General features: G+C 45.0%; 1 long non-coding RNA gene across 1 annotated transcript in view; it reads left to right on the top strand.

The window, feature by feature from the left end:
- LOC144229514 (uncharacterized) overlaps window positions 1-13,455 on the top strand; it is a 36,033-nt gene that overhangs the window by 11,870 nt on the left and 10,708 nt on the right. Inside the window, exon 2 of the long non-coding RNA XR_013334512.1 lies at window positions 9,755-9,903. This is a non-coding gene — a long non-coding RNA (uncharacterized LOC144229514). The remainder of the gene's footprint in view (window positions 1-9,754; window positions 9,904-13,455) is intronic.

Raw genomic sequence — 13,455 nt, 5'->3', positions numbered from 1 at the left:
CTCAGTGCTCATCCCCACAAGTGTCCTCCTCCATGCCCATCCCCCCCTCCCAAATATATTTAATATTTTAAAAATATTCTTTTTTTAAAAAAAATTAGTTTATTTTTAAGTAATCTCTACACCCAACTTGGAGCTTGAACTCAAGACCCCAAGATCAAGAGTCGCAAGCTCCAACAGCTGAGCCAGCCAAGGACCCCTACTTTCACTTTCTTGATAGTCTTTGGTGAATAAAAGATTTTAATTTTGATGAAGACTAGTTTATTTGTTTTATCTTTGGTTGCTTGTACTTTTGGTGTCACATTTTGCATGTGTATATCCAGTGGTCCCAACACCCTTTGTTGAAGAACTATGCTTTCCCCATTGAACGGTCTTGGAATCTTGTGGAAAATCAGTTGTCCATAGATATATGAATTTACTTCTGGTCTCTCAATTCTATTCCATTGACATATGTGTTTATCATTATGCTGGTACCATGTTGTTTTGATTACTGTAGCTTTGTGAATTCTCTCTACTTTTATTATTTCAAGTGTGCTTCTGAGTACATTTGTGTATTGTGGTATTTTGTATTTTCCTTTTTTTTTGGAACATGTACTTCTTCGTGGATCATTTGCATTATCAGTACCCTTGTCATTTAAAGTAATTATGAAGGGTTCGTTTTATTGCCTTGCTGTGCTATGCTTCTTTTGTTAAGCTTTTATTTCACCCTATTTCCTGGGTTGCTTTTAACTTTTCTAGATAGCCTTGTTTGCACTGTTTCTTCTGGATCCAGACTCATTAGCTGTCAAGCCCCACCTCCTGGATGTCAGAGAATGCTAGCTGCTGTTTTTATTTTTTTAATTTTTAATTTTTTAATGTTTTATTTATTTATTTATTTATTTATTTTTGAGAGAGATAGAGACAGCATGAGCAGGGGCAGGTCAGAGATAGAGGGAAACACAGAATACGGAACAGGCTCCAGGCTCTGAGCTAGCTGTCAGCACAGAGTCGGACACGGGGCTCAAACCCACAAACCATGAGATCATGACCTGAGCTGAAGTTGGACACTTAAATGACTGAGCCACCCAGGCGCCCCAAGCTGCTGTCTTTAGATCATCCTCACAGAAACTCAGACCACTCCCATCTACCTCAGCTCAGACCCAATACTTCCTGCCAGTTGTGAGTTGAATTTCTGGGGTAGAAGCCCTGCTAAAAAAAAAAAAAACCTCTTTCTTGAAGCAGAGCTCTCCAGAGGTGAAGGGTGGCACCAACCTTAAAATCTGCTGTATCTTATTTGTAAATTACCATTCCTGAGATGTCATACTGATGAGACACATGGGAAAGAACCTATCTTTTGAACTTTTCTCATGCTGCCAAAACAAGCATTTACATGTGCTGTTTCCATATTGCATTATGTCCCTGTCTTTAGAAAGGAAGAGCTTCCAGAGATTATGGGATTTGTTCAAGGTTGCCCAGTGACTTTACAATGCTACTAGGAACAACATTCATCCCCCACTCCCATTGACCCCCTTCTCATCATCATTACCACACACTCCCTCTCTATTGGGCAACAGAAGATAGGATTTACTTCTCAATATTTTTCCCAAGGGAGGTTTCAAGTTTCTTCTTCCCTGCTTTGGTAAATAACACAGGTAAGGAGCTTCAGTGAATAGCTTGGATTCATTGAACCTTCTTTGAAGTATCAAGATCATGGGCTCTGGCAACAGATCTATGAGAGAAGGGAAACAGGAGAGAAAATATCTATAGCCTCAATGTGTTCTGAACTCTTTAGGAATTTTGGATGAGCAGAGATGCTCAGTTTCCCCCCATAACAAATAGGGTGTCTTCTGTAAAACTTGACCATAGTGGTTATTGATCAAGTTGGAATTTTCAAACATATGCAAAAGTAGAGGGAATAATATAATGAATTAGCAGGTGCCTGCCACCCAGCTTGTGGAATCATCAACATGTGGCCAATCTTGTCTTAGCTCTACTACCATTTACTCCTTTTCCCTACCAGATTATTTTGAACCAAAGGCGGTGTATTGATCAAGTTTTCAGTTTCTAGTTGTTGTTGAAGCTATTTCCCTTGAATACTGGAATGTGTGCTCTCATTTATATTTCTTTTAGCAATTTTGTTGAGCCTGACATTCTCTGAAAGTGTTTTGTTTTTTGTTTTGTTTTGTTTTGTTTTGCACTGGTAGAATCACAGGAGTTTTCTGGCCTCACAGTCTCTTCTTTTGTGTCTCCCATCCCCAGAGTCCTATGAACCTGTCATGCATTCACTTTGATCCAAGTGCCTAGACCTCCACTTACTTATTTTCCTAGTTCACTAACACTAATGTATGAGGTTAGAGACTTTAACAGTCTTTGTCATTAATTACTCTCTATGCAGTGCCTGGCATGTAATAGGTGCTTAATAAATAGTTGTTGATGACTGAATGGATGAATTCCATTTGGCTTTCCACTAACCTAAACCTCACAATCAGCTGTTTTAACAGTGCACTTGTTTCTATGTATCTTTTTTTTTAATGTTTATTTATTTATTTTGAGAGAGAAAGAAAGGCAGTGAGAGAGGGAGAGAGAATCCCAAGCAGGCTACGTGCTGTCAGCACAGAACCTGACATGGGGCTCAATCTCACAAACCATGAGATCATGACCTGAGCCGAAATCAAGAGTTGGATGCTCAACTAACTAAGCCACCCAGGTGCCCCTGGCTCTGTGTATCTTAATTGAGGAGAAAACTACCTGAGCCTCTTGAGAAGTAGTGTTTATCCTTGACCGCTTGTCTAGCTGAAGAATCTGAATTGTCCTGGCTCCCCCTGCTGGTCTCTCCCAGGTAGTTGCATACAGGTGCCTCAGATGGCAAAGGATTGGAGCCAGAACCAAGTTCTGCCAAGGAAAAATAGAATATTGTTGTGGAGTGCCCTAGCCAGTCCAGGCAGGTCTGAGGAGGAAGAGAGCAGCTTGTTGAAAACAGTTCAGGGAAGTGCAGTTTTCTGTATAAGGGGCAGGGATGGTAGCCCAATACCAGCCAAGGTCAGAACAGGTCTGGAGTCTACAGCACTAGAACTCCACAAGTATCACAACAACATGGGCCCATAAATGAGCTGGTCATTAGGTGGGGATCAGCCTCTACATTGACAATAGTGATGTGCTCCTTCTCCCCTTATGACAAAGCACCCTGAGGTCAGACATAGTCACCATTCAGGCTGAGTGGCTACAGAGTTTTATTTTGGCTTCCTGTGAAAGTTGAGGCAAGTGGGGTGGTGAATGTAGATGGAAGTGTCCCTAGAGTTCATGGTCATATGTTGGATACATGACCCCATCTCCTAACTCTTAAGACCAGTAACATCTCTATAGAGTTCTGGGTATATACTCCTCCCTCCACTTTCTATAAATACAATAAATGCCTGACATCTACCTACTCCTTATCACATTTCTTGGTTATTTACATGTATTTGTCTTTTCCACAATGCAACTTCCCAAAAAAGTGGCTTGTAGCAGAATGCATCTTGCCAGACTCCAGCCAGTCACAGACATCAGGAAGAGGGCTAAAGATGGCCAGACACTAGGGGCAAATCCCCTCCTCTTCTCTCCAACCCTATATCCCAAGTGCCAAGGTAATTACACTTAAAGTTGAACATGGAAGTAGGCTTTTGTTACCCTTCAGGACCTAGAAGAAACCATGTGACTTTCCCCAATACACAAGGAAAGGAACCCAATCCAGAAGAACCCAATGGCATGAAAATTGCCACTGGACTTGGTAGGTCATTACACAGAACGGTTTAGAAGGAATTCATTTCTATACTGGATGTTGGGGATGTAGCAGCAGGCAAAGCACATAAATATGTAACATGTCAGGGGTGCTAAATGCTAAGAAAGAAGAAAAAGCAAGAAAGAAGAATAGGGCAAGAGTGTGTTGTTCTAAATTTGGTGGTTGGGAAAAACAACTCTATTGAGGTGAGGGAGCAATCCCTGTGATTATCTGGAGAAAGAGTATTCATGGCAGAGGAACTAGAGAGTGCAGAGGCCCTGAGGCAGGAGCATGCTTTGATTTTGGGAGGAGCAGTGAATAGGTGGAGTGGCTGGAGCTAGGTGAGTGAAGGAGAGAGCAAAGTAAGAGAGGAAACCAGTAGCCAGATCATATGGGGCCTTGTACACCTTGACAAGGACTTTGGGTTTTGCTTTGAGTGAGATGGAAAGCCATTGAAGAGGTTTGGAACCAAAAGCAATGTGAACTGACTTAGGTTCGACAAGGCTCACTTTGGCTGCAGAGACTGATACAGGAACGCAAGGGTGGAGAAGGAGAACTCACTAGAGGACAGTTGCCAGAGAGAGGTGAGGTGGCTTGGACCAGGCAGTAGTGGAAGTGGGAAGAGACTACTGAATTGTAGATGTGGTTTAAAAGTACAGTCAGCAGGGTTTGTTGATGGGTTGGAGGTGGGGTGTGAGAGGAGGAAGGGGCCATGGCTGCCTGCAAACATTTTGGCCTGAAACACTGGAAGAATGGAGTTGCTCTTTACTGAGATGGGGACGACTGGGAGAAGAGCAGATGGGGCAGAATGGGAGAATTCATCAGTTCTGTTTCTACTTATTGCGTGAAATACCTATTTGATCTCTTAGTGGAGGTATCCATTTCAAATAATAGTAGACATTCCAAATAATAGGCTCCCCAAAGGAATAATAATAGCTAATACCATTTACATAATGTTTTACAGTTGACAATGCTCCCACATACATTATCTTATTCTGTTTCCACATCACCCACATAAGGTAGTTTGTTTTCTTTCCATTTTACAGGTAAGGAAACTGAGATTCAGGAAGGTTCTGCACTAGAGAGCCAGTGTTCGAATGTTGCCTCACAGAGGAAGGTGGCGTTGAAGAGCAGCAGTCAACCAACAGAGAGACCACCTCTTCCCTGAGGCTGTCAGGGAGGAAGACCTTGGCCTCCCTAACCCTGTCCCCAGCCCTCTCACAAAAAGGAGCCAGCACAGAAGTGTTCCCCTTCCCTCCCCTCAAGCCACCAGAGCCATGTCAAGCCACCAGAGCCATGGCCAGGTCTAGCTTCCCTGGGAGGGGCAGGGCAGGAGCTTTGAAGGGGAATTTGAGATGGACATTTCAAAAATGAATATTTTTATTTGTGTACACATTTAAAATTAATCTTAAATACCAGAGGGAGACTATTCTAATTCCTTTTTTTTTACAAATAAAATATAATTACTTTTATTAAACTAGACAGATTAACAACAAATCAAGTTTAAAAAAATTGTCCTGAAATCTTAGTACCATGAGAATCTTATCTTACCACATTTTTTTTTTACAAATAGTTTATTGTCAAGTTGGTTTCCATATAACACCCAGTGCTCATCCCCACAAGTGCCCCTCTCCGTGCCCACCCCCCCCATCCATCAGTCCTCAGTTTTTGTCAGCATTCAAGAGTCTCTCATGGTTTGCCTCTCTCCCTTTCCCCCACCATTTCCCCCCTTCTTCTCCCCCTTGTTCCTCCGTCAAGTTCCTCCTAATCCTCCTATACGTGCAAACATATGATATTTGTCCTTCTCTGCCTGACTTATTTCGCTCAGCATAACACCCTCAAGGTCCATCCATGTTGCTACACGTGGCCAGATTTCATTGTTTCTCATTGCCATGTAGTATTCCATGGTATAGATAAACCACATCTTCTTGATCCATTCGTCCGTTGATGGACACTTAGGCTCTTTCCATGTTTTGGCTATTGTTGAGAGTGCTGCTATGAACGAGACTATTCTAATTCCTGAAGGTAGCTGAGAATCTGTAGCATCCATCATTAAGCTACCCAGTGAGAAAAAGGGGTTTGACATGGCATCACTGAGGGCAGCCATTGAAAAAGATTAAAAAAAACAAAAAACAAAAAAACCCTTCAAGTTTATATAGGATATGATACCCAGATAAACCAGTGGCAATTGCATTTGCTTCCAGCCTTTCTTCCATGTATCTTTTTAACATTGTTCAGATCTTACCAGCTAGGCAATTTTGTTTTTCCATAACCTGCTGTTTTCTCATCACGACTTAATACAAACATTTCCCCCCGTGGTCTTAAACATTTTTTGTAATCATAATTTTCAAATGGCTGTATATTAACCAACCACTTAGGCTGCTTCCACAATTTATATACTTTTTAAAAAATGTTTTATTTATTTTTGAGAGAGAGATAGAGACAGCATGAGCAGGGGCGGGGGTCAGAGAGAGAGGGAGACACAGAATCTGAAGACAGGCTCCAGGCTCTGAGCTAGCTGTCAACACAGAGCCCGACACGGGGCTCGAACCCACAAACTTTGAGATCATGACCTGAGCCGAAGTCAAATGCTTAACCGACTGAGCTACTCAGGTGCCCCACATCTTTGTGCATTAAGTTATTTAGGGTTACTTTGCTAGATATCTCCCAATGAATAGAATTATTGGTTTAAAAGATAGAAACATTTTTAGACCCTTGATAAATTCTAATAATTTTCCAGAAAAGTTCTGCCATTGGCATAGGAAAGTAAGAGCAAGCCTTGGAAGATATTCCTGTTCTAAATCTCAGGCTTTTGTTTATTTATTTGTTTTTTCTGTGCTGGTCTTCTTGTGAAATGGAGACAAGTGTATGTGTCATGATCACGAGAATCAGAGCCGTGTCCTCAGTAAATAGCAGCGGTGCTTGTTATAATGAGAGATTTACAGAATTCCTAGGAAATTGTCTTTGTTCAGTCACCCACACTGGCCCCCACATTGGAGCACAGTCTGCCCTCACCAGTTCTTCTCCTCCATCTGATGGCTGGCAGACTTTTCCCAGCAGCTCCTACAAAGTCTGAAATGGCCCTTTTCTCCCTCAGTGACATGAAGGGATTTGTCACTTTGATCGTCAGCTCGTATCTGGACTTCAAGGGCAAATTTGTCCATGTCCTTTTTTCTCTGAGCTCCCTTGCTCCTCCCACACCCATTTGACATCTTCAAGTCCTAAGGGTGCTTCATGGTCCTAGTCTGATGCCATCTTCTCAGACCTGGCCGGCACTTTATTCTCCAAATCATCAGAGCATTTATCTCCCTTCACCTCTCACATTACATTCTCTCTTATGGTACCTCCATGTGTGTGTATGTCCCATGTCCTGTACTACTTTGTATTCATAAGCTCCTTGAGAACAGGAATTGAGTCTTTCTCAGCACACAGCAGCCACTCAGAATTTCTGTTCCATGAATTAGTGGTTGCTCAGTGCCAAGCACTATTCTAGGTATTGAGAATGCAGAAATGAATTATCTTTGCATGAATACCATTTGCAAAGAAACCTGGCCTCATATGGGGAGATAAATTCATAAAAACATGATGCAGAAGTAGAAATATGTGCAGAACAGGGAGATGGCCCAGAGGGAAACACAGTGGTGGAGCCCTGGACTCCACAGTCTGGCAGTTCAGGACCCCAGTCAGCTCTGGCAACGCCACAGCTGTGTGACATTGGTGGTTACCTATTTTACTCTGGGTCTCAGAATAAATTAGTACCTACCCCACAGGATTGATGATAACACATAAGGCCTCTGGTGTGGTGTGTGACACATGGTAGTGATGTAATAAATAAAAACTGGGGCACCTGGGTGGCTCAGTTGGTTAAGCATCCAACTTCAGCTCAGGTCATGATCTCACAGTTCGTGAGTTCAAGCCCTGCTTTGGGCTCTCAGTTGTCAGCACAGAGCCCGCTTTCGATCCTCTGTCTCCCTTTCTCTCTGCCCCTCCCCTGCTCTCTCTCACCACACACACAAAGAAAAAGAAGGAAGAAAACTGTCTCTCTTCTGGAGCAGGGAGGGAAAGCTATGCAGACAAGGGGCCATCTGAGCTGAGCTTTTGAATAAAAATTCCTCAGGTAGTCAAGACATAAGGACTTTATAGGCAGAAGAAACTACATGAATAAGCAAATAATTTTCAGCATCCAAAAGTGGAAAAAAAAAATTAAATACAGTCCTGCCACTCATGGAGTTTGTGCTCCTTAACATGGACATGAAAGTAGTCAGCAGGCTCAAGGCAGGGATTTTGACTCGGAAGAGGAGAAACTCAGGAGAGAATGCCCTTGCAGGAGGGAGAGAGATGTCAATAATCACACAGTTTCCTTTTCAGTTGTTGCTACAGGCTTTGACCTCTGCCTGGTATAGACAGGCCACAGGGTAGGGCACCAGATTTGGGGAGGGCAGAAGACTCTCCCTGAAGCAAAATAAGTTATTTTCCTGTTGTGCCCATCCACACTGATACAAAGAAGCTTTATTCAGAAGCACCTACCTCCATACTGCCTTGTCCTCCAAGAAAACTTGTTTTGTTGGGACAGATTTCTTCTCTTAGATAAATATTTGGCATTTCCTTGCACAGCAGTTTAGTAAGAGCTGCAGATCCAGACATTATTGCTCTGCCCTCCTCTCTCTACCGCTAGTGCGAACGGCTTCACAGGTTATAAAGGCACCCTCCACTCTTGGAGAGGTGCAGAGGAGAGCCAGAGGTAGCCACGGGGAAGGTGGGGAGCTGGCTGTGTAAAGACTAGAATTCTGGAGGCCCTGCTGCCAGGTACTCAGTGGCTAGGCATGATTAGGTAAACTGGAGGAAATTCCACTAGCCTGCTTTCTCCAGGGCCCAGGATAGATTTTAGAGATGTTGCTGATAACTTAAGGGCCAGTTTTAGGTAACTTTAGGGTGAGTACTGACTATCGTCACTCAAATGTAAGATAGGGGCTATTGAATTTCCTCTTGCAAGGGGCACTCAAGAGAACTGAGAAATTCTGAGTTCACTGCCCACGCCAGCAGCCATCACTTCATCTGAGTCCAGACCTTTCAGAAAAGCCAGAAAGCAGATAGATAAGCCCCCAGAAGAACTGGGGCAGACAGCAATGGGATTCATTCACCACTCCCTCCAACTCCTTCCTTCTGCCAGCTCCCTGCCCACCCTCTTCCCTTTGTCCTTCCTCCTCTACTTCTAGCCCCAAAAGGAGACCTAAATGAAAACAAAAGGGCCAGGAAACAGGACAGGTGACCCGGGAAGACAGTTCTTGTTCTGAGCACATTAGGCCCCTCTTTGCATAGGCTCTGAAGTTCTCAGAACGACCTTGGTTTGGCAATGTGGCATTGCAGTCTGCATGGATCGATGAATTGATCTGCAGACCAAGAAATCACAAGTTCTGTGTGTCAGATCAGCTTCACTCACATGAACTAGGAGCCCGTGGTGGGCTGGGACCCCAGTCTGGGTGAAATCCAAGATTTGAAATCAGGGGAGGACCTGGAGAGATGAGCCTGGGCAGTGGTCAGCAAACTGTAGCCTCAGGGACAAGTCTGGCCGGCCGCCCGTTTTTGTACAGCCTGTGAGTTATGAATGGTTTGTACCTTTTTTTAACAGTTGGAGACAAATCAAAAGCAGCAGAATGTTTTGTAACATGTAAAAATTGTATGAAATTCAAATTTCAGTGTCCATCAACGAGTTCTGTTGGAGCACAGCCATGCCCATCCATTTATGTATTGTCTGTGCCTGGCTGCTCTTACACAATGGCAGAGTTGAGTAGCTATGACAGAAACCATATGGCCCACAAAGATGAAAATGTTTACCCTCTGGCTCTTTACAGAAAAAGTTTGCCTACATTCATTCTTTGAGGGTGTGGCCTGGTGAAGGAGATAGTGCAGGTAAACTAAAAGGGAGCTTTGTGTTTCCTAATGTGTTCATAATGGATCAGTCCATGTAACCGTTCCAGCAGTTTTGTGAACAGGAACTGTTATCCTTGTTTTCCACACTAGGAAGAGGAGACACACCTGCCAGAGGTCACCCAGTCAGAAAGTGGAGGCACTGGGCTCTGCACCCAACTGTCTATCCCTGGAGACCACAGTGAACCAGGACACTGCGGTGAAGACCCAGGAGAACAGCAGCAATGGAGGCTGTGAAAAGGGTGAGATTCAGACACCCAGAGCCATGGAGGGAGAGCCTCCCAGGTAGATGGTGTTCCATGGGTAAAGGCCTGGGGCTGGAAATGAATGGTGCACACTGAGAATGGAAGGAGCAGAGTGGGGAGCTCCAGTTGGACAGGACAGCTGGAGTCAAGCCATGTCACTTCCCAGTGCAGGGTAGCCGTGAAGAAATAGTCTGGGCCTAGGCTCAGGTCCTCAGTGCACCTCTTAAAGCTATGTGTTTGGGGCAAGTTGCTTAATTGTAAAAATACTGTCTACCTCTTTGGGCAGCTGCAAGGACAGACTGAAGCAATGTGTGTGAGGTGTTTAGAAGGGCACCTGGCACTCAGTAAACACAACATGTGCCATTATTATTGAGGTTATTGTTGTCAGAAATTGGATGTGTTGAAGGTTGGCATAAGTAAAGGCCTGATACATGAAAAATGAAAGCACAAGTGGGGACTTGTGCTTGGGGCATACCAAGTAAAAAATGTGGGATGGAAGCCAGTGAAATACAGAGGAGGGAAGTTGCTGTGGAGAGTTAGTTTTGGGGGTCCCTCCAAGGCTCTAGAGGGACAAAGGCAGACAGCAGAAAGAGAGGGAGTCAGGGAAGGGCTTGAAGTTCACTGTCACCCATCGGGAGCCTGGCTTTGTGCCCAGCACCTGGTATACATTATTAATCCTCACTACAACCCTCTCAAGTCAGTCCTGTCACTCCTATTTTACAGATAAGGAAGCAAAAATTTGGAGAATTGCCAGAATTATAAAAAGCATCTCAGAAAGTATGTTCTGAGACTGGCCACAGCCCCAAAGGCAACAGGTCCCCAGGTCCCACTTTTGGCTATCAGTGGTCAGATTTCTCAGTAGCCCTATGCCCCAGGGTTCTTTGGTACCACAGGGCTTCCCTCACCTATGCCAGGGGCAGAGATAGGTGATCACTGCTGTGGAGAAGTGAGGCCAGTGCCCAGTCTTTGCCCAGGCCATCAGGCAGTGGCTAGACAGGCTCCTGGTGTGACAGCTCTTCCTGGGTGTCACAGTCCCAAGTGACTTGGGAGTGGGGTGCAAGACACCTGAGAGGGTCACCTAAGCATGAAGAGTGCTTACCCACACAGGGCCTCTGGGCACTCCTTCCAGCACTGACCCTGACTTCCTCCGTGGCTTTTTCCTGTTGCATTGTGCAAGCCCTTGTCCTAGGGTCCTAGCAGGGTAAGGGCTGCTCTGGGCTGAGCGTGGTAGTAGACATTTACATGTGTGTCACATCGAAGTCACTGGAACTTGGGAATGAAGGCTCTGGGGTCAGAGGACAGACCTGAGTTTGTATGCTGGCTCTGACACTACTTATGTGGCCTGGGACAGGGGTGAGTGGGATGCCTCTACCATTCTGAGCGTGTTTGCTGGTCTGCAAGCGGAGGATGGTAATGGAACCAACCTCACAGGTTGTGCTGAGAATTTAGCACAGAAAATGTTAGCTCATGATGGTCTCCCCTAATCTTCATGCCTGAGTTTTTGTTTTGTTTTGTTTTTTTACAATTTTTTAACGTTTTTTATTTATTTCTGAGAGAGAGACAGTATGAGCAGGGGAGGATCAGAGAGAGAGGGAGATACAGAGTCTGAATCAGGCTCCAGGCTCTGAGCTAGCTGTCAGCACAGAGCCCGATGCGGGGCTTGAACCCACAAACCGTGAAATCATAACCTGAGCTGAAGTCGGATGCTTAACCGACTGAGCTACCCAAGCACCCCATCTTCATGCCTGGTTTATCTGATGAGGAAGTTGAGGCTCAGAGATTTGCCTGGAGTTGACAGTAAGCAGATAGTGGAGCTGTACAGCCAAAACAGGCTTTTTTTTCCCTTTTTAATGTTTATTTATTCTTGAGGGAGAAAGAGAGAACAAGTAGGAGAGGGGCAGAGAGGGAAAGAATCCTAAGCACGTGGGGCTTGAACTCTAGAACCGTGAGATTATGATGTGAGCCTAAACCAAGAGTTGGATGCTTGACTGACTGAGCCACCCAGGAGCCCCCAAAGCTCAAGCTCTTTACCCTTGACCATGGCAAAGTCATTCCACCTTTATGCACCCATGTTCTGCACAGTCTTCCTCCCTGTGGCCTGAAGGGCACCGGTGTACAGAGGAGATGCAGAGGTGCGGGGCAGGTAAGGGTACCTCGTCTTGAGTAGTGAGTAGTGCTTTGGAAGAAGCAGGCTGCTTGCTTTGTCGCTCCCCGCCTGCCATGCACAGATACTGCTTCCTACCTGTGGTCCCTACCTGTCCATGGACATGTAGGGGTTTTGCAGGGGGTGGGGGAGCAGGACTGATAATCTCTTCAGTTCAAGGCCAGGTTCTCTGCCTTAACACCTGGTGGGTGTCACCAGCTGGCAGATCTTGTGGTCACAAGGCCACATGAACAGTGCCTCAGCATTTTAGGGTTGACCTTTCCTCTGATACTGACACCAAATGGCCCAAACCTCCATCCCACACATGCCACAGAACCCAGCAATTTACCTAAGATTTCATGTAGACGGCGTAGAGGTTTTCTAAAAAATCCAGCTCAGAGCCTTTGCCTTTAAACCAGAGCATCATAATTAACATTAATGTGGGTCTAAATCATTTTGTACTTTGTTTATTCCTCCTGGTCTATGTTTATTTTTCTCTCCTTTATCATTTTTTCCCTACTTGTTTGGAGGCTAAATGCTATTTCTATTAGTTTAGGGGTTTCCCTCTTCCTTGAGGTTTCTCAAGATGCCCAGGGTGATTTAAGTCGGCCATCCCCTCTCGCTGCAATTCCTGCTCCCGTTAAGTCTTCGCTGTGCTCACTTCTTGCCTTTTTTTTTTTTTGCTGTTGTCTTTCCATCTTCTCTCTTTTTTTAATTTATTTGTTTATTTTGTGAAAGACAACATAAGCAGGGGTGGCTCAGAAAGAGAGAGAGAGAGAGAGAGAGAGAGAGAGAGAGTTCCAAGCAAGCTCCACACTGTCAGTACAGAGCCTGATACAGGGCTTGAACCCACAAACTAGGAGATCATGAACTGAGCCAAAACCAAGAGGTCATGCTTAATGCTTAACCACTTAACAACTAAGCCACCCAGGTGCCCCTCCTCCTTCTCTTGACACATTCACCACAAAGGGTGCAACCTTTTAGGTAACAGGGTTGGGAGTTGTTTCATGCTGCTGAGCTTCTTAGAGCCCCTTGGCCATGAGAATCTTCTCCCTGCCCATGTCCCTTCTCGGGTACTAGCTAGTCGTTATGTTGGGTCCCCTTTAACTCCAGATCTTCTCTCCCAGAGCTCCACCCCAGCCCTTCACCATCTTGAGCCAACCTGCTCCTATCCCTACCTTGCCCAGTTTTTCCTCCCTGGACTTCTTGTTACCTGAACTCATTGTTAACTCTGCTTACTTATAAACTGTCTCCTTCCCAATAAGCTCCACAAGGGTGTCCTGCTCACCACTGTGTCAGGGTCTGAGGCTGGGCCTGGCACACAGCAGTGCAGACAAAAAGGAGTGAGTATCTATTGAACAAATGGGTGAATGCAGGCAGCCGGGTCCTCAGTGGGAACATCCACC

This window comes from Crocuta crocuta, unplaced genomic scaffold (assembly GCF_008692635.1).
Source record: "Crocuta crocuta isolate KB4526 unplaced genomic scaffold, BGI_CrCroc_1.0 scaffold348, whole genome shotgun sequence".
In the NCBI taxonomy this organism is placed as follows: domain Eukaryota; kingdom Metazoa; phylum Chordata; class Mammalia; order Carnivora; family Hyaenidae; genus Crocuta; species Crocuta crocuta.
This window is presented reverse-complemented; position numbering and strand designations above follow the sequence as displayed.